The sequence below is a fragment of the Ambystoma mexicanum genome, chromosome 6q (assembly GCF_040938575.1).
Source record: "Ambystoma mexicanum isolate Mex_15411 chromosome 6q, UKY_AmexF1_1, whole genome shotgun sequence".
NCBI classification, from domain to species: Eukaryota; Metazoa; Chordata; class Amphibia; order Caudata; family Ambystomatidae; genus Ambystoma; species Ambystoma mexicanum.
Genome location: NC_090937.1, coordinates 653,109,205 through 653,129,154, shown reverse-complemented (window position 1 = coordinate 653,129,154; position 19,950 = coordinate 653,109,205). Strand labels below are relative to the sequence as shown.

General features: G+C 48.5%; 1 protein-coding gene across 1 annotated transcript in view; it reads left to right on the top strand.

Annotated features, from left to right (window-relative positions):
- The window catches only part of ADAD1 (adenosine deaminase domain containing 1), a 1,643,060-nt gene that overhangs the window by 148,629 nt on the left and 1,474,481 nt on the right, over positions 1-19,950 (top strand). The gene's annotated exons all lie outside the window — the stretch shown is intronic.

Sequence of the window (19,950 nt, the reverse complement as noted above, 5' to 3'; positions counted from 1 at the left end):
GACCATGCTGCTTACTTACCAGCCACTTAGAAGCCATCTGAGAACAGGAACTACTTTCTTACATGGGTGGGGCGGCTCCACTCCCTGGATACAGCACTGGAACTCTTCTGGAAACTGGAACTCTTTTCTTACCTAGGCGGGGCCGTGGAAGAAGATGCCTCATCACTCCAAGGCTATTTAAACCACACCCGATAGATGAAGCGTGCTTCGCGTTATTCTGCATCTGCAGCAGAACGCTCACCGAGTCTGCTCCGGCCTTTCCTCTTCCGATCCTGGACCTGCAAGAATCCTACTTACCATTTCAGTATCTAGACATCATCAGCACCTGCAAAGAACAGAAACAACAGGTTAGCAACGCGAACTTTACACGCAGTGCTTACTTACCTGATCTATCGGCTGCGGCCGTTTCTTCACGCCGCATCTCCACCTGCAAAAACAAAAGCATTGCCATACTTACCGGCACGCTGTGAATTCCGGATTTCTTCGTTCTGCATCGCCGCCTGTGAAGACAAAGTATCATTAACAACTTACTGGCATTCCGCGGACTCCGGCCCTGCAACCCAACATCTGAAAGGCAAAAGAAAAGACATTAAGCAGGTATTTACTTACGTCCATCACGCTCGTCGCAATAAAACGCCTGCGAATACTCCGGCGTCTCTTTAACACGAACTAAGCTGCAAGGAAAGAGACAGTTAGAACGCTTGCCATACTTACGAACTTCCAGGCGCTTCACTTCATCTTTCATCTCAAGAGCCCTGCAATACATAAGGGAAAAGCATTATACAGAGTCTGCATATAAACGTGCCACGCATGTAAAGACTATAAAGACAAAAGGTGTCCAGAAACTCACCGCTCGTGCAGATAACGACGGTAACCATCCTCTGAATTCAAGAGGCCTGTGTTTCACCAGTGAAGGAACTGCCAACGGCACCCTGCACCAGACGCAGATGGAGAGCCCAGCATTCACCTATATAAGGTGAGCACGTTGACCTGGGGGCTCTACGAAAAAGCTGGGAAGAGAGAGAGAGAGAGAGAGAGAGGGACATTCAACAACCCAGACCATTAACCCCATATTCTTTCACCTGCAGAAACCTCACTCTTCGAGTCCGACACACAGTGCGAAGAGGTTCGACCCCAGAAGCCAATCGAGTCCTGCACATCACTTTTCGAGTCACAGACAGCTTCCTGCCAAGACCCGCGCCTCCGTGGGAATCAGGTGAGCGTTACACTTAACTAGAAGGTTGTATCTGCGACTAAAAAAGTCACAGGAGCAGAGAGAAGGGGGATACTAGGTATCCCCTTGGCAATCCACACAAGGTGTTGTGTGCCAATCTTTCATAGTATAAATCTTTAGGAAGGATACAAAGTATCCCTCTATCCTTAAGAAGTGTAGTTACCTGAGAACCCAAATCGTTCCCAGCAACACTGCCCATAGTTGTGTGCTGCAAAATTTAAACACATATGCCTGTAAAGAGATGGTGAAAAGTAGTCTCCATAGTTAAGGTAAAACACAGAGAACAGAGTTCCAAAAGTCCGAGCAAGTAAAAGTGAATGAGTGGAAAAATAATCCACTTATTTAGAATAGAAAGAAAAAGGTACAGCAGTCCAGCAAAATGTGCTGGGGTCTCACTAGGAGAGGGTATGAATCGTACAAATGATCAATCTCCCTAACAGCATGAAGCTGTGTCAGACACCTGTAATTCAAAGCAAGGCTAAGAACATAACAATAGAATGCAAAAGCAGTGCACATATGTCATCCAAGGTCTCTGTCCCGGCACTTACCCGAGTTGTTTCTGGACTTTGTTACTTCTGTGCTACTGGTCGACTCATCCAGGAAATCTGCTGCCTCCTCCTGAGTTTGAAAGAACAGTGCTCTCCCATTATGCTCAACCCGGAGCCTCGCTGAGAACAGCATTACCTGCTTGAACCCTTTCGCTCTGAGTCTCTTTTTAACATCAACAAAGTTTTTTTCTGGATGATTGCACATTATTAGAAAAATCAGGGGAAAGCTGTATTTGAATCCCCATGTAGGTACGAGTACCCTGCTCCCTAGATTGACGGAGGGCAAAGTCTCTGTCCTGATAATTTAGGAGTATGGTGATAATAGGCCTGGGTGGTGCACCCAGCACCGAAGGCCTGCTACTTTGTATGCGGTGGGCCCGTTTCACTAAAAATGCGGACGAGAAAAAATCTTGTCCCAGGGTATCGCGCAGGATAGCTTCCACCAGCAACTCCATGGAGCCCCTGTCTGCTGCCTCCGGGACTCCCACAATTCGGAGGTTGTTTCAGCGGGATGTTGACTCCAGATCTTCCTGCTTCTCAACTAATTCCTTCACTGTTTTTTACGACTGGGCTGCTTCCTCCGCAGTGGAAAGGCGCCACTTTGCTTCATCAAGCCTGTCTCTATGCTTATTTAACCTGACCTGCATATGATCAACTTTATCCAGCAAGTGGATTCCTGCCTGGAGCTGTATTAGCATGCCCTTAATGACCTGTAGAGCAACGGAGAAGGCAGCAGCCTGCAGCTCTTCAGGAGCCTCCGTGTCAAGTGTCCCCCGGGTAGAGTGCTTGGACTGGGAGTGGTTTGTGTAGGGAAGCTTGGATTGATTTTTGTCTGTTTTCACTGTGGTGTCTCTTAAAGTATGGAGGTTGAATATGGAACAGCCCTCTTCCATATGGGATGACTTAATGCAGGTGGCCCACACCCAGTGCAGGATTATGTGTCCCGCAGGATTATGTGTCCCGCAGTTCTCCCAATGCAGGCAGCGGAACACCTGTAGGGGTAGGTGCCCGCTTCTTCCCCAACCAGCAATTGATATCTGCCATTTATGCACCCTCCAGGGGGCCGCCACAATGAGGTGGTGTACCCAGTCCTCTCAGTCGGATATGCCGCTCTTATGAGGGGCTCTACGGAACTACACTGTTCAGAGCGCACACGTCTTGCCGGCTCCTTTCCCTGCAGCCCTCAGCAGGTGCCCCAGGCTTTATTCCTTGTGTGTACAGGAAGCACCCAGGCCTCCCCACCCCGATGCGTCCGACCTCGCGGGCTGCAGCAGTCCGTGTGCACTACTCAATCAGCGATTCAGCTGGGAATCTCTGCTTCACCTCAGCCCAGGAATAATAACGGGCCGCCACACACCAGGTTGCGACCCTGCAGCGCGACAACCAGCCCAGCCCCCCCTCAGTATGTTGCACGCCTATGATCGCCTTTACTGTCCAGCTCCTTGCAGGGGATCCAGGTTCCAGCTCCAGACTAGCACCACCTCTGTGCAGAGCAAGGCCTCCTCTCTGTTGTGTGGCTGGCAGCGAGCGGGGACCGCATGAACTCCCCACACCTCCCCTATCCAGCTAGCTGACTATGGCCACTAGACCCCCACTAGTTATCCAGGGGGTGCACAGCTGGGGCCGTTGGGCCGACCACTCATGTGCCCGAGTACTCCTCCATGACCCCACCAGCCCGTCCTACTGACGGCACTGCATCGCTGTTACTCACAGATGCTCCTGCTGCATCAGGCCCGCTCTCACAACCAAGAGGCTTTCACGGCTCTGTTGGCATCAATGATTGTCGGAGTTGCCGCTTCTAGTTACACATGACCTCCAACTTTCACTCTCAGTGCACCTTGAGTCTCTTCAATGCCTATGGCTCAGGATTTTTTCCGGGCATATCACAGGCGAGCAGGGAGCTCACAGTAGAGTGCCCATCTTGCCGGGTCTCAGAAGTGCCCTCGACTATCTTCATATTTGTGGCTCCTAGTAGTGGCCTGCAAAGGCTTCAGTTTGTTCTTCCTCCAGTTCTTCGTTCCTGTCCTCCACGTCAGCAGATAGGATCACCTACTTTGAAGGAAGAGCACCAAGTCTCATCTCCTCACTTTGCTCACAATAGAGATTTGGGAATGGGCTTTTCAGAGAGGGATATCGTTTCAGGCAGCACATCTTTTGGGAACAGAGAATTCAGCTGCAGATACTCTGTTTGGCAACTACCAACAATGAATGGGAACTGATAACCGAAGACCTGATTTCACATTTTCAAAGAGTGAGGACTTCACCAGGTTGACCTTTTTGCTGCAGACGGGAACAAGGAGCATATTCTTTACACCTCAAAAGAGGATCTAAGAGTAAACTCTTGAGGAAATGCCCTATTGATACCCTGGTGTCCCTTTGTTTTAACAAAATAAATGAGTTTGCTGTAATTTACTTGGTTATAATTACTTGGAATTGTGTACATGTATTTAAGGGGTAAAACAGAGGATGGAGGCAATCCCCCCAAATAAATGAAGTCATTGCAACAAAGTAAATTACCACAGAGTAATTAACCTCATTGCAATAACATAGGACAATACCCTGGGACGGGATGACTGCGCTGACGTTTCCTCGGCTTCTGCTGATTGGAGCGTACTGAAGTTGTAGAGATTGAACAGTTGCACTCTCATTTTCATTGTGCCTCATGTGGCAAGCAAGGTTCTGTTTCTCTGACCTGATTAATCTCAATCTTGGGTCACCCTGGCCTATCAGATGAAAATGTACAGATAATTCAGGTGGCCTGCAAATATAACCCTTTTTTCCTGTTCTCTGGATAAGCTTTTTTTATTCATCTCACAATTAACAGCCACATGAATTCAAATAGATGAGTGTAGGACTTGGCTGTCACCTCTAAGTGCATACTTAAACTCTTAAAACTCCTTTACCCTTGACCAACCAAATAGTGAAAAGTCAGTTACATGGTCTGTCATCTTTACCCTCCGGTTAAAGCTCACCTGCCAAATGGGACCTTAAAGTGGTTTAAAACAGCTATTTGTCAGAAGCCAATGGAGCCGATGGTTACGGCAGATATTAAACTTCTTTCTTGGACGGTTGCCTTTCTTATATCCATCATGTCAGCAAGAGGATTTAGAGAGTTACCAGTGTTCTGTGCTGTGGAAACTTGTACTCCTTTTCTCCAGGATAAAGTGGTTCTCCAGACTCGCCCATAATATTTACCGAAGATTGTTACAGAATTTCACATTATCCAGGAGATATCTTTACCTGCATTCTTTTCTGAACCTTTCTCTGCAGGGGAAAACATCTTACACTGCCTAGATTTTTGAGCATTGTGACAGATCTGGTCAATTCGTCCCTTCTCCATAGAGGTGAGCCACCCCGTGTGGGGCTAGGGAGGTGAGCCTGCTCTGCCAGACCATCCCTAGGTGTCTTGGCAAGTGGACCTCTCTGGGAGTGACTCCCCTCTTTGGGACAAGGACTCCAGTACGAGAAGGACCTCCCAGAACAGACTATTGTGTCACCGTATATGGGCATTTAAAAGACTGTTAATTCTGTTTAAAAACCACAGAACAATGGCACTTCTTTAATTTCTTTGCCTCAAGGTAATGGTGGTTCTCCAGCATGGGGTCTGGCATGGATTCACATGCTCATGAATATTCCCCTGTCATCAGGCTGGGAATCCTGAGTAAAAGAAAGTTTAATTTTCACTTAAAAACTATTTCTCCTCTAAACCAATCACTGTCCTCTGGGTTATACTGCCCCCATCCAATGACGGTCCTTTCCCTAAACCCCACCTCTGGCAGACATCATCAGATTTTTGCTGCACGCTTCAGTGTTGGGAGTCCCCGAGTTTGCTCTCTTAGCTATTTATACGTTTTTTCGTGTTTTCGATGGAAAAAGTTCAATTTTTGTTTCAAAAGAAGCCTATGTGCTCTTATCTTCATCTGCCGACAGCGTGGACCTGTTGTCTGTGAAGTTCCACACTCCTCAAGGACAAAGATCCATCGAAGATTTTACAAGGCCATCTGTGCCTACTTTGCACCCTCCGGACATGACAGAGGAGAAGGAGGGAAGGTCCCTCTTCATGCCCTGCACCAAATGCGGGCTACAGAATGTGTTGTGGAGGGCAAGCACCAGCAATGCCTCTATTGCCTTCACCCGGGCCACAAGGAAGTAGAGTGCGAGATATGCCTCGGTTTCTCCAAGAAAACGACGAAGGGCAGGCATAGTAGGCTGGCGGCATGGATCAACGCCAAGGCCTCTGACCCGTGCTCCGAGCAGGGTCATGCCTCTCCCAGGACTGGCTGGTCCGAGGAGTAGTCTTCTAAGTCCTTTGAGGGCGTCTCATCTGTGGGGGCCCAAGATAAGGCCAAGAGCCGCAAGTCCAATCTGACCGGGTTCGCTGCGGAATTGGGTCCAAAAGTGGATAGGGCGCGATCAGCATCACCTTCCGCCTCCATTGCCAGCTTACCTTCAAGCTCCTCTTCAAAGAGGAAGTCATCTACCCCGGCTAAACTGCGTGAGAAGTCTGAGACGCCATGGACAGAGGAAGAGAAAGCCGTGCAGCCCAAGCAGAGTCAACTGGCACAGGCAAAGACCTCGTCGGCGACTCTGTCGACGACTGCTATCACAACAGCTATGGGCGCTGATCCTACAAGGGTAGCTTCCACGGCTCAGAAAGTGTCCCCACCCCCAAGCAGCAGAACTGCTGCAGTGACTTTGGCAAAGTCTGCAGGCACGCCAGAAGGGGTGAAACTGCCCAATGCCCCGGTTCAAGACACGCAGGGGGGATGGTGGGAAGGGAGGGCGAGGAGGCTCCGAAACAGCCCGCCCTTTCAGTCCATCACCCAAACCATGGAGGTCTCGTCCACGGATGTCGAAGATCAGGAGTCCTTGCATACGGTTCACGAGGATGTTAAAGAGGAGGACAGCAACTATGGCGCAGGGCCTAGTTTTCCTGTTCTGCTTTCTCAGCTGAGGGACATTTCTTTGGATATTCTGTCGACTCTACACACCTTGGTGTCAAATGGAGATGACAATGCCTACTGCGCCAGTACCTGTGGTCCTCAGGTCCCCGATCAGCCTCCAGCAAAGAGGAAGCATAATCCAATGCCCCCATATCAACCTCCTCCACCACGTCGGGCCCCTTCTCCCCAGTAGACACTGGTACGGGAATGGATACAGCCATGACGATGGATGCCGATGAACACATCATCGTAGCGGGTGGTGAATCACCAGATTTGGATGCTTAACATAGGGTGAGGTGGGATCGATCCACTCCATGATTGCAAGGACCTCCAAGCTATTCCAGCTGGCGCCCGAGGAAACCAAGAAGGAGGGCTTCTTGTAACAAAGGCGCGAGGCCAAGAGGAAGACTATCATGGCGGTGCCCTTTCTGGACGATGTTTGGGAGGACGGCCTGGCCCGCATGAAGAACCCTTGCACGTCTCCAGCCAAGCGGAATAGGCTGAAGAAGAAATATGGGGTGCCTGACTCCACACCGAAGTGCCTGAGTTCACAGCCATTGCTGGATCGGTGGTTTTGACGGCCACGAGGAAGTGGTGGGTTTACCGGTCCTTGTCAGTCCCTCCGGACAGCTAGGGGAGAAGGATGGAAGCCATGGGAAAGGAGGTGATTTACACTGCGGCGTCCACTATCAGGGAAGCCAACGCACTGGCCAGGTACGAGAGGGAATTGTGGTACAAGCTGGGACCGACCCTGGCGTTGCTCCCTGATGCTAAGAAGATGGAGGCCGTCGCTCTCTTCCAGCAAGGGGAAGTGACGTCGGATCACGCCATCACAGTGGCATTTGACATTGCTGACACAGGGTTCCGGCAAATGGGGAACGGTGTCTGCCTTCATCAACAAGGTTGGTTAAAAGCCACTAACTTCCGCCAGGAGGACCAAGCAAAGGTACTGGATATGGCCTTCTACTGAGAGAATCTGTTTGGGAAGGCCGTCGATGAGTCCCTCCAGGCCATCAAGACGGATACGGAGACGGACCGTTCCCTGGGCATTCTCCAGATGCACTGCTTGTCTTTTCGCTCCTCCAGGGGAAAGTCGAGCAGGCCTTTAAAAGGGTTCTCCACGTTGTACAGACACCCTTCCAGATCCTCAATGCAAGAAGCCTACAGAGGCCGTTCCCTGGCCCACGGTAACAAAGGAAAGCATTGCCTGCAGGGCAGGACGTAGGCACAGAAGCAAGTCTGAACGACGGGGACGTCTGGCCCCCACTCTTGCACACTGGTGGGAGGTAGGCTCACTAGGTTCATCTGCGAGTGGAGAAAGATCACCACCGACAGATGGGTGCTGGACTCTCTCGCCCAAGGACACACCCTGTAGTTCCAACGCAGGTGCCCGCGGATCTCTCCGTTTCCCCCGTTAGGAGCAGCACATCCCTCTGTTTCTGAAGTACGAGCCATGCTGCGAAAAGAGCTGGTTTCCCTATGGTTTTGGGGCTCTGGAGTCTATTCCAGATACTTTCTAGTCAGAAACACAAGGGGGCTGGATGCCCATCCTAGACCTACGACGTCTGAACAATACCTAAAGTCCAAAAAGTTCTGGATGGCCATGTTGGAACATGTGCTCGGCCAACTGGAAAAAGGAGACTGCTTGACATTGTTGGACCTGCCAGTTCAAGGCCGTACCTTTCGGCTTGAAGTCGAAATGTCTTGCACCAGTGGCGACCCATCTGCGTCTACAGCCCATACACGCATACCCATACCTGGACGACTGGCTGATACGCGCCCGCTCGCATAAGCTGGCCGGCAGACACAAAGAGACAACCGTCCGGCTATTGATGGATCTGGGATTCTACGTCAACTAACCGAAGTCCTGCTTAACAACATCACAGAATGCGCTGTTCCTATGCGCCAGACTCAATGTGGATATTATCTGGCGTTGCCCTCAGATGAGAGCCTAGCAGCTATTCAAGGAAAGGTGCAACGGCTGTCGTCTACGAAGACTGCTACAGTGCGGGCCATCATTACTGGGCATGTCGTCCTGCATGTCGCAGATGCGACCCCTACAGGAATACAAAACTGCTTCCATAGACCCACCATTTTTGAACAGGCACCCAACGCCAGAGAGCTTAGTGGTACAAGTAGCAAAAGCTTCTTTGAAAGCTGCAGCCTATCCATCTGCTCCGGCAGATAAAGAGGATAGGACGATTGACTCTTTGGGTAAAAGAGTATTTAGTGCAGGAAGTATGGCACTAAAATCTGCCAATGCTGCCAGTACATTAGCAAAATACACACATACCCTTTGGGGTGTGGATGCTCTGGCATCAGAACATATACCGGAGGGAGAGGAGAGAGAAGGCTTGTTAAGCCTGATAGACGATGGCAGAGATGCCATGAGGCCATCCCTACAATCTAGTCTGGATACAGTGGACTCGGTCAGTAGATCCATGGCTGCCAGCACAGTACTTAGGCGCATGTCTTGGCTGAGAAAATCTGGATTTTTGGCAGACGTCCAGGCACGTCTGCTAGACGTGCCATTTGATGGTACTTCTCTGTTTGGTGAGAAGGCCGATAGCAGTCTGGAAAAACTTCTAGGGCTGCTGCAAATTCTTTAGGGGTGGCAATAAGACAACCTCAGTTTACGGGCCAAGGATGGAGAGGTCGTCGTTTCAATTCATCCGTATCTAGAGGAAGAGGTCAATTTTCACAGAGGTCAATGAAGACCCTTTTGTGGAAGAGGTAGAGGAGGAAGGACTCCCCGTTCAACACTGCAGAGTTACCCTCAGCTGCAGGTGGACCAGCAAAATTACTCCCTCATCCACAAATCTGAGGTAGGAGGCAGACTGTCTTACCATGTCCAGAGTTGGCGAAGCATAACTTTGGATGTATGGGTGCTACAAACAGTAGCAGACGGTTACTGTCTCCCATTCCTAATAAGCCCTCCCAATTGCCCCCCAAGAGCAAGATTAACCTTGTTTTCAGATCCACTCCTCCTTCAGGGGATTCTCACCCTATTGGAGAAAGGTGCGATAGAATTGGTACCTGTAGCAGACAGGAACCAAGGTTGGTACTTGCCTTACTTTCTAATACCCAAGAAGGACGGAGGATTGCGACCCATCTTGGACTTGAGATGCTTCAACAAGTTCTTCAGGAAGGACAAGTTCAAGATGGTAACTCTTTTGCAGATCCTTCAGGCCCTCCGAGTCCAGGATTGGTTGGTGTCATTGGACCTTCAGGATGCTTACTTTCATGTGCTGACACATCCGAAGCACCGAAAGTAGCTGAGGTTCGCGGTTGGCGGTTCTCATTATCCGTTTCAGGTTCTGCCATTCAGGCTCACCTCAGCCCCAAGGGTTTTCACCAAGCTCATGGCAGTGGTGGCAGCAAGTCTAAGGAGGGAGAGGATTCATATTTACCCCTACCTGGGCGACTGGTTGACCAGAGCTGTTTCTCTGGAACAGTGTCTACGTCATCTAAGGCGCACCTGCCACTTCCGGCACAAACTGGTCTTCTCCCTGAACTTCAAGCAGTCCCATTTGCCACCTTCTCAGAAGCTTCAATTCATTCGAGCTGTCCTGGACTCCGCCTCGGGAAAAACTTTGCCACCCGAGTTAAGAGCTTAACATCTTTTGCAGATGGTCCAAAGGTTTCAGAGCGCCCAACGTCTTCCGGCCTACGACTTCCGAAGGTTGCTCATGCTCATGGCATCCTGCATTTTCCTGGTGCCAGAAGCCCGTCTGAGAATGAGATCCCTTCAGTGGGCTCTGAGCTCCCAGTGGTCTCAATTCACCGGCACAATAGCAGACCTTCTCCAGGTCCTGACAAATGTTGCCCAGGATCTCCTGTGGTGGGCGAGCCGAGAGAATGTGATGAAAGGAGAACCTTTTTGGCAAACAAGGCCGGAAGAGACAGTTGTGACAGATGCCTCCCTCACAGGATGGGGAGTGCACATGAAAGATCTTTCAATAAGCGGACACTGGTCTCAATTGGAGTCCAGACTCCATATCAACCTTTTGGAGCTGAGGGCAATCATACTAGCGCTGATGGCCTTCCTGCTCTCAATAAGGGGGAAAAGTGTCCTGATAATGACGGATAACACAGTGTCCATGCATTACCTCTACAAGAGAGGGGGCATAGGGTCCCTGCCCCTGTGCAGAGAGGCAATGGAGCACTGGTTCTGGGCATTAAGACAAGGAATAACTCTTCTGGTAGTTCATCTAGCTGGAGAAAAGAACACTGCGGCGGACACTCTGAGCAGGCAGAGCACAATCTCCCACGAGTGGGAACTAGCTCGGGAAGTCCTTCAAGAGATCTTCACCATTTGGGGAAACCCCTCAGCTGCTCGTGACCAGCGTCAACCGGAAGTGCGAGCTGTTCTGCTCCAGGGAATTTCCCCAAAGAGGAGCTCCAGGGGACGCGATCGTAGTGGACTGGAATTTTCACTTCTGTATGCGTTTCCGGTAGTCCCCGTCATTCCTCACGTAATGAGGAGGTTGATGAAGTTCGGGAAAACTATGATCAGGATTGCTCCGGATTGTGCCAGGAGAACGTGGTACCCGGACCTTCTAGAGATGGCCATCTGCCCTCCAATTCGTCTTCCCCAAAGAGAGGATCTACTCTCGCAAGAGGAAGGTTGCATTCTTCACCCAAAGATTAGGACTCTCATTCTTCATGCCTGGTGTATAAAAGGCTGAGATACAAGGATTGGGTCCTCACGGAAGATGTAACGGGGGTGTTGCTTTCGGCTAGAAGACCCGTAACTAACTCTGTACCGCTGCCGTTGGGATACGTTTCGCAGCTGGTGCAGGGAAAAGAAACTAAATCCTTTCGCATGTAAATTTCCCCATGTTTTGTCTTTCTTACTTCACTTGACCCATTCTGGGTTGCAAGTGGCCACAGTGAAGGGCTATTTTGCGGCCCCATCAATTTTAAAAAGATCACCGGATGAGGGATCATACTTCAAAGTACCGATTGTGATACAGTTTCTGAAAGGCTTAACAAATTTGTTTCCGCCTACTCCCTCGATCGTGCCATCATGGGATCTAAATCTTGTACTAAAATGTCTTATGGGAGCTCACTTTGAGCTCTTACATTTGTGTCTTTTAAGGATGCTCGCCATAGAACTGCCTTTTTAGTAGCCATCACATCTGCCCGTAAGGTAAGTGAGCTTCAGGCTCTATCTTCCAAACAACCTTTCATGACCTTCTCCAAAGATAAGGTAGTTTTAAGGGTTAAGTCATCTTTCCTGCCAAAAGTTGTATCAGAATTCCATTTGGCACAACGTATTGCATTACCATCTTTTTATCCTCCTTCTCATTCATCAAAGGTGGAGGAGCGACTTCATCGCCTAGACCCGAAAAGGGTACAAAGCTCCTATATTGCATGAACTGCAAGTATTTGCCAAGATTATCAGCTTTTCATTGGTTATGCTGGTCAAAGATTAGGCTTAGCAGTCACAAAACAAACCATCTCTAGATTGATTGTTATGTGTATAACTGAGTGTTACTTGTTGGCAGGCAAGCCTTCGCCCAAAGGTCTGAGGGTGCATTCCACTAGAGGGGTGGCTGCTTCCTAGGGCACATTCCACTAGAGGGGTGGCTGCTTCCTCGGTTCTAGAAAGAGGTGTACCAGTGAGGGACAGTTGCAGAGCGGCAACATGAAAGTCCCTTCATATATTTAGTAAATTCTACTATGTAGATTCTTTTTCGGGAGAGGAAGTCAAATTGGGCAAAGCTGTCCTCAATAATATTTAACAAATAGTACATTCTTGACACTCTCCGCCTAACTCAAACTGCTTTGGGAATCTATCAAAGATGAGGAATACGTGAGAGGACACAATCCATTCAAAGTACAAGTTACTTACCCATGGTGACGTTCTGTCGACTGGATGTGCCTCCACGTATTCCTCATCGCCCTCCCATCCATCCCCTCTTGCCTAGAATTTCTTTGTCTTGCACCTTACTTTCTCGCAATGTCAAGACTCTCCTCCTATGACACAGCATGCTAATTAAAGGAGGAAAAAGAAAGAACTGAGGTAATGGTCAGCGCACATGCTCTATATACCAGCATCATCATCACGAGGGACACTACAGAGACTGTTGAGGACCAAAATTAACGCTCGACCCTATGAAAAAGAATTCTGAAGCAAGTTGCAAGCAGACTTGAATATATCAAAGATGAGGAATACGTGGGAGGAACATCCAGTCGAAAAGAACATTACCACAGGTAAGTAACTTGTTCATTTATAGCCCAGGTATCCGATCAGGCATCACCCTTTAAGCAAAAGCAACCAACTGGGGACCAGAAGGTAGTACAGTGTGCCACCACCCTTCCGTCTCCCACCCACCCCCATAACCCTCCCTAATCCTACCCTCTACCTGCCAAAATCAGCTCCTGGACCCAGCATTGCACTAAGTGTGCCCGTGCACACACATTTGAACAACATTCATGCACTCATTTAAACATACCATTCACTCTCACCCCTATTTCATTGTACACTCGCTCATTCACACATGCACTCCTTCACACATTAGATAACAATAATAAACACTCCTTTCATACATGCATACATACATATTAATCTCACATACAACATTGCTTCCATCCTGTCTCTGCTTAACAAAAAGCAAGTGCGCACATCAGCCTCCTCCCCTCGGATATGAAAGAGCATACACGTTGTTATGTGATGGCTCGCATCCGTGGGGAGTGGGCTGATGTGTGCGTTTGATTTTTGTTAGGCAGAGAAGTGAAGGAAGCCTCTCCTGAAACGAGCAGCTATAAGGATTTGCTGCGTTTGTGCAAATACATTATTCTTAACTAATACAGTAAAACTTTAAAGGCCCAGTTTCAGGAAAAACGTCCCTCTCCTCTCTGCTTAACAAAAAGCAAGTGCACACATCAGCGGACCTCTCCCCACAGATGTGAGCCAACATATAACAATGCTATGTGTTCTTTCACATCTGAGGGGAGGGGGCTGATGTGCACACTTACCTTTTGTTATGAGATGTGTGGGAAGCCTTGAAAGCTGCAGGTTTCAGGAAAGGCTTGCCTCCGCTCTCTGCATAAGAAAAATAGTGTGGAAGCCCTGACCCTCAACTCATATTTCGGGGTAGGGGGAGCTGGGTCCCGATTATCTTAATTGCGTTGCGCCACTGCCTACAAGGTTATGGCAACTTGTGAAACCCGAACAAGCAAACACCCGGCATGTAGCTGGGGAAGGAAAGTATGAACACTTTGAATTAAGAGAACCTATGAGGTTACGGGAGTCTGAGAGGCCCGAACAAGCAAGTGCTTTATATAAAGCAGACAAGGGGAATACAAAAACTTATTGTAAAGGTTGGATGAATCTACAAGGTTACGGGAGGCTGTGAAACCCAGGCGGGCAATGGCCCTTGTGAATCTGCTAGACAGACACAAACTCTTTTTTATATAAGTAGGGACAACCTGCAAGGTTACGGGAGCCTGAGAAACCCAAAGGGGCAAGCGTCCTGTGTGAACCAAATTGAATTTAATGCTAACATTTTGCAAGTTGGGGATGCCAGAAAGGCTACGGGAACCTGAGTAACCTGATTGAGCAAACGCCCCTATATAATGTATACCCGAGAGTGAACAAGTCTCCCAGAGAGCCATAAGACTTTGAGTCTGGGAGCCACAGGCTTGCTCTCAAGAGACCTGGCATAAGCAAAAACATATTGAAGAACATTTCTTTTTGAACGAAGGTCTGCAAGAAAGATCAGAACATTGTCGAACTTCATGAACTATTAAGAAAACTGAGGGGTTGGGCCAGGCAGAAGTCTGACCCAGAGACTGTGTCCTGGTCTCCTCCTTTCCTGTTTTTCTAAAGTGTTAGGGCTTAGTTAGCAATTAGGATTCAGATGGAAGATTTTTATTTTGACCTTTGGTGAGCTCCCTTAGTTTTATAGGTAGGGAACTTTCCTCATAGAAATAGGGCCAGAGAGGAGTTTTCCTTTTTATTTAAATAAAACCACATTAAACATGTCACTAAGTCGTCTGACTCCTCCTTCTGGCTTGACAAAGCACTCAAAATTCTACCTCCTATAGAACAAACCTGTTTAAAAATTCTTCAAGCCTTTTTTTTACGTTTGGCACAGTGAATGAAGGTTGCCTAAGCTTCGAAACACCACCTTCTCCAGATGGGGTGTGTCTCAAGGTCTTATCAACGGCTTGCGCAACTGAACAGTCTTCGTACCCACCTAGTAAGAGCCCAGACGACCTCTGTTGCATTTCAGAAACATATTCACTGGGAATCCATTGCAAAGTTAGCTACATAGGCTTGCCCATCTGCTTTTTGTAAACGGTACTGTTTTGACATAGAAACAGAGCGGATGCCCAATTTGGACAGGCAGTTCTCAGAGACCTCTTTGTTAGTTACAATTAGAGCCATTAACCCAAATATTTTCCAGTGCTTTGGAATCTCCCAAAAGTGTAGATGAAAGGGCTTGGGGTGTAGGAGTAAGAAAGTTACTCACCGTAGTGACTAATCTACTTCTAGCCCAGAGTCCTCTTTCTTCCATATGCCTGCCCGGTTATTCAATCACTGACCATAGTGGTTGGAAAAATACTGAAGGGCGAGGCTTGCGTAAGGGATAGGAAGCAGGGGCTAAGGCCATGCATGTGTACTGGCCCTTGCATATAAATAAAAAAGGATAAAATATTTTGGTTCTACAAGAAAGTGTCCTGTTCCCGTCCTGAAAGAAGAAAGGTCTGAAAGGTATGGAGGAAAGAGGACTGGAGTACATTAGTCACTACAGTGTATAACATTTTCTTTCTACCTGATATGATGCCCCGTTTACTATGATAAGAGACTGGCAACACCCCACAGACTCCTGTTCCAGGATAAAAGAAGGTCCATTACTCACATCTTGTCTTGATGCTGGAACACAGAACTGCACATCCAGATGGTCTGTTAGTCAAGGAAGGAGGCTGTAGCACTTCAATAGCATCTCAAATGCTCATCAGGATCAGGCTTCAAAACTCTGCCTCTTTAGTGACCAAGAAGGATCTGTGATGTAGAGTGCTGGGATCACTAGGCCAGACAGACCAAACATTTGTAATTCAGATATTCTTTTAATCAGGGTAAATTCCCAGAGGTTAGCCAAATCAAAACAGTAAAAGGGGTCTTCATTATCAAAAATGGTCAGGATGAATATTGTATCCAGGATCTAGGTTGTTCTAGTTAAAGTTCATGGAAGAAAGGGAAAATACATTGCTCAACAAATGTTACAGATAAACTGAAACCCCCCTCCGTATAGTCCCTAGCCAGTTTCCATGGGTTACCAAACCAGTCTCTTTCTTAGTCTCAAGTTCTGAGGTTTGCTGCACCCAGGAAAAAGTCAAGTCTGTTTTGTTCTTGGGCTGCCGGATTCATTCAGCCTCATTGAAGAGGGAGAAATTAAGCGGGAGTTGCACTGCCAGAAGAGCACCCAGCTCTTCCTCTAATAATGCATGGTCTTCGGGATGCTAGTCTCCCAATATTTCCGAGTCCCAGAAAAGGATCCTCTTGTCTACCTACAAACGGAATCTTCTCATCCTGCCTATCCCAATGTCTCTGCTCTCCTCTTTTGCCTCTCTGAGCTGGAGATGCTCTCCATGCCAGGTGCATGTTCCTTCTCCTGCCTAACACCTGTCTATGACCATCTGGGCTTGTCAGCACTGCCTTGTCCTTTGGACCCCTCCACCTATCCTGCTCTCCTTTCACTTACTTATAACCCTCCTCAATCACCTTCTGTTCTTTACTAGGCTTCTAAGTGTGTAAGACTGACTCCCTATTCGTGTCTCTGTGTGGGAGGGTCGGCGCAATACAACATACCTGATACCAAGGGGATAGAGCAATCCACAGGGCGAAAAGCTATCAATGCTGCACCGTTGTGGTTCTTGCGCACGCCCGCACTGTGTGAATATGCTATATCCAAGCTGGCATCTAAGAGGCCAGTCATGTAATGGTGTCACGTGATTGCAACAATCACCATATCGTCTCTCGTTGTTATTTTAGTGCGACCTGTCGGGCCATGTTAGCATAGAGTAAAAATACGTATTTCGGATGGATTGTGTCCTCCAAAGCATTCCACATCTTTGACATGTAATGTCCACAGTTGTGCACATTACATGTCAAAGATGTGGATTGCGTTGGAGGAACATCCAGTCGAAAGAACATTACCAGTTGGTAAGTAACTTGTTCTTCCCATCGGTCATAGATTCCATGGTGGGAAATGCTACTTGCCGTCCACAGCTCAATGTTTCTTAAAAATGTTTGTAATTACAATGGAAGACACCGCAGTCTAATGCCAGTAGTCAAAATTGCAGCGTTTGTTCAAGACTGTTCAAACCACAAAAATGTTTTACTGTATTTCAGCTTGTCCACTCCTACAGTGGACACACTGGTATTGCCTTCTGTTCTTTATACAAAACTGCGTCCAAAAGCTGGCGATATCACATGAGGGCAAAAGAAGCCCCATTGCCCTAATGTCATTTTGTATCTGCTGATGACTATGCATAAAGGCCCAAAGGTACCTAGTAGTCATACTAGCATAGGTATTATGTGACATTTGTCCTTATACATTGTTACTCCATTTGACACTAGATAATGATGCTGAACTACTCTCCATCGCCAGTTGGTTCCATTGGATCTTCTCATGTAGCCCACTGACATGCAAATTAAGCCTACAAATCCATTGTTCTCTGCTAAAGAGCATTTCACTATGATTTCTACCCCTTCTTGGTAGTTTAACTTTTTCAAGTATTGTCCATAGTAGATCCTGTGCTGTATGGCCAAGTCTGTCAAAATGTTCTACCAATGGTGCTGTCAGGCATTTAGTTCTTATAACCGATTTATGCTCAGTTCACCGTTTCTTCATACTCACATATTTTAGTGAGCATGGGCAAGTTATCAAATAGACGACTCATTACAGTTGGTGAAGGATTTTTTAACTCAAGGCAATTTCCATCCAATGTCCATGCTCTTACTCCTACGTGTCTGATTACATACAGAGAATGATCTGCCGGGTGCATGCCCCATGGCTCTGCCCTGTGTCCATAGGGTACTCTGACTTTCGGTGTCCTCAGTTGCCGTACTCATCTCAGGCACTGTGTGGACTAATTTGTCCCTGATATTTTCTGTTTTTTTTTCGCAAATCTAGGTCTATTTAGGGGCATTTTTCCTGCATTTTCTATAGGCCAAAGTTTTATGATCTCCTGTTTGAGGGTATTACAGGGAATGACGTTCCCTCACCAGATCTATGGACCCTACATATGCTCTCTCCCTTCTCCTCCTCTCCCATTAATGGTGGCACCCGGTAGGAGGTCCTTCTGGCTTCCTTCCACTCCTCTAAGGTCATCATTAATGTTTACTTGAATGGTACCTTCTTGGTCCAAGGCCCTCAGGCCAACCTTCTCCTCTTCGATAGAGGCTTCCTGCACCTCATCAATTTCCTTCTTCTCCTGCAGTTTCCTCTTTCCCCTCCACGGCTTACTCGCCTCCTCCTGCTGCCTCCTCCTGGGCTACTTGCACTCTCCTCCTTCCCTCTCTGCCCCCGCCTCGGGCTTCTTCTACACCTCCGCATGGCATACCTCTGATTTGTACCCCTCCCCGGAAGTCTTTAAAGGACAGCAACCTTCTCCATATTGCCACTCTTAACTCTCGCTCAGACATCTGCCGCCTTCTGGAGGAACTTGACCTCTATGTGCTCGGTCTCACCGAGACATGGTTCACAGCCAGCTTTGTCACGAGCTTTGACACTCTCCTCCCTGACGGCTACAAGATCCTCTCCGCGCCCAGATCAAACCATTCCGGAGGGGGTGTAGCCCTGATCTTCCCAGAGTGGATTCCTGCCTCTGTCATTCCTACGCAGGCCTACTCCTCTTTCGAATGCCTCGTCTACAGGCTCTCTACTAGTAATTCCCTTACTGTGGCTACTATCTATCGGCCACCTGGTCAGATCTCTTCCTACCTGTCTGAGTGGGCGGACCTCTCCTCTTCCCTCCTGGTCTCGACCACTCAACTCCTCCTTCTTGGAGACTTCAACATCCACCTGGATGCTTCCTGCTTTTCCTCTGGACTCTTTCGTGACCTCTCTCTCACTCTCTCTCTCTCTCACTCTCTCTTCTCCCCTCTGGCCCGACTCACTCTGCAGGGCACACTCTTAATGTTCTGATTTCCTCAGACCTTCCCCTTTCTATCCCTCTCACTACTCCTCTCTCCTGGAGTGAACACTTTCTCCTTTCCTCCCAGCTCACCCTCTCTACCCCTCAGGCCAAGCCAACTCAATCACTGCCACCCACATTATCGGTCATCCGACCCATGAAGTGCGTGTCAGCTTTCTCATCCCTCATCCTGCCCCTTTGGCTGACTTATACACTGACACAGCCCTTTCCATGCTCCACTCTGCTATATCCGAAACTCTCAATATTCTTGCCCCTGTCAAGAGGATCCGCCTGAAGCCCAAAGCCAAGTCCAACTCCTGGTACGACTCAGACCTTGTCACCCTTAAATGCAAGTGCAGGGTGGCTGAGAGGAAATGGCGTGCTTCATGTGCATCCTCTGACAAACTGGCCTGCCGCCTGCTCCAAAGGCAATACCGGCTCTGTCCTCACCAAGAAGAGAGCTTACATCCAAGCCGCGTCTCTGCGGCTTCTAACAACTCAGCTGAACTCTTTAAAATCTGCAAGGAACTGGCCAATCCACCCGCAGTCTCTACCTCTCCTGTCACTTCCCAGGCCCTCTGCACAGCATTGGCTTCTCATTTCCTCTCTAAAACTCAGGTCATCCTGTCCTCTCTCTCTCCTCCTCTCCCCTTCCTCCCTCTACTCCCTGCTCCTCCTCTGGCCCTTCTTCAGCCACCTCTACTCCCTCCATCTATGCCTTTCCCCTGTTCTCCCCTGACGAGGTTTCTAGACAAGTATGATCTATGAAAGTCTCGTCAAAACAGGTTCATCTCTGTTCCTCCAAAACATCAAGGACCACATTGACTCCCTGGCTCCTGCTCTGGCTGACTTCTGCAACACCTCTTTCGTCACTAGAGTCTTTCCTTCCCCCCTGAATCACTCCTTTGGTGCACCCTCTTTTTAAGAAACCCTCTGCCGACCCGTCCTGCCCGGCTAACGATCGCCCAATCGCCATCACTCCTTTCCTGGGCAAACTCTTGGAAAAGCTGGCCATCTCCCAGCTCAATCTTCACACTGAATCTGTTGGTTGTCTCCATGATCACCAGTCTGG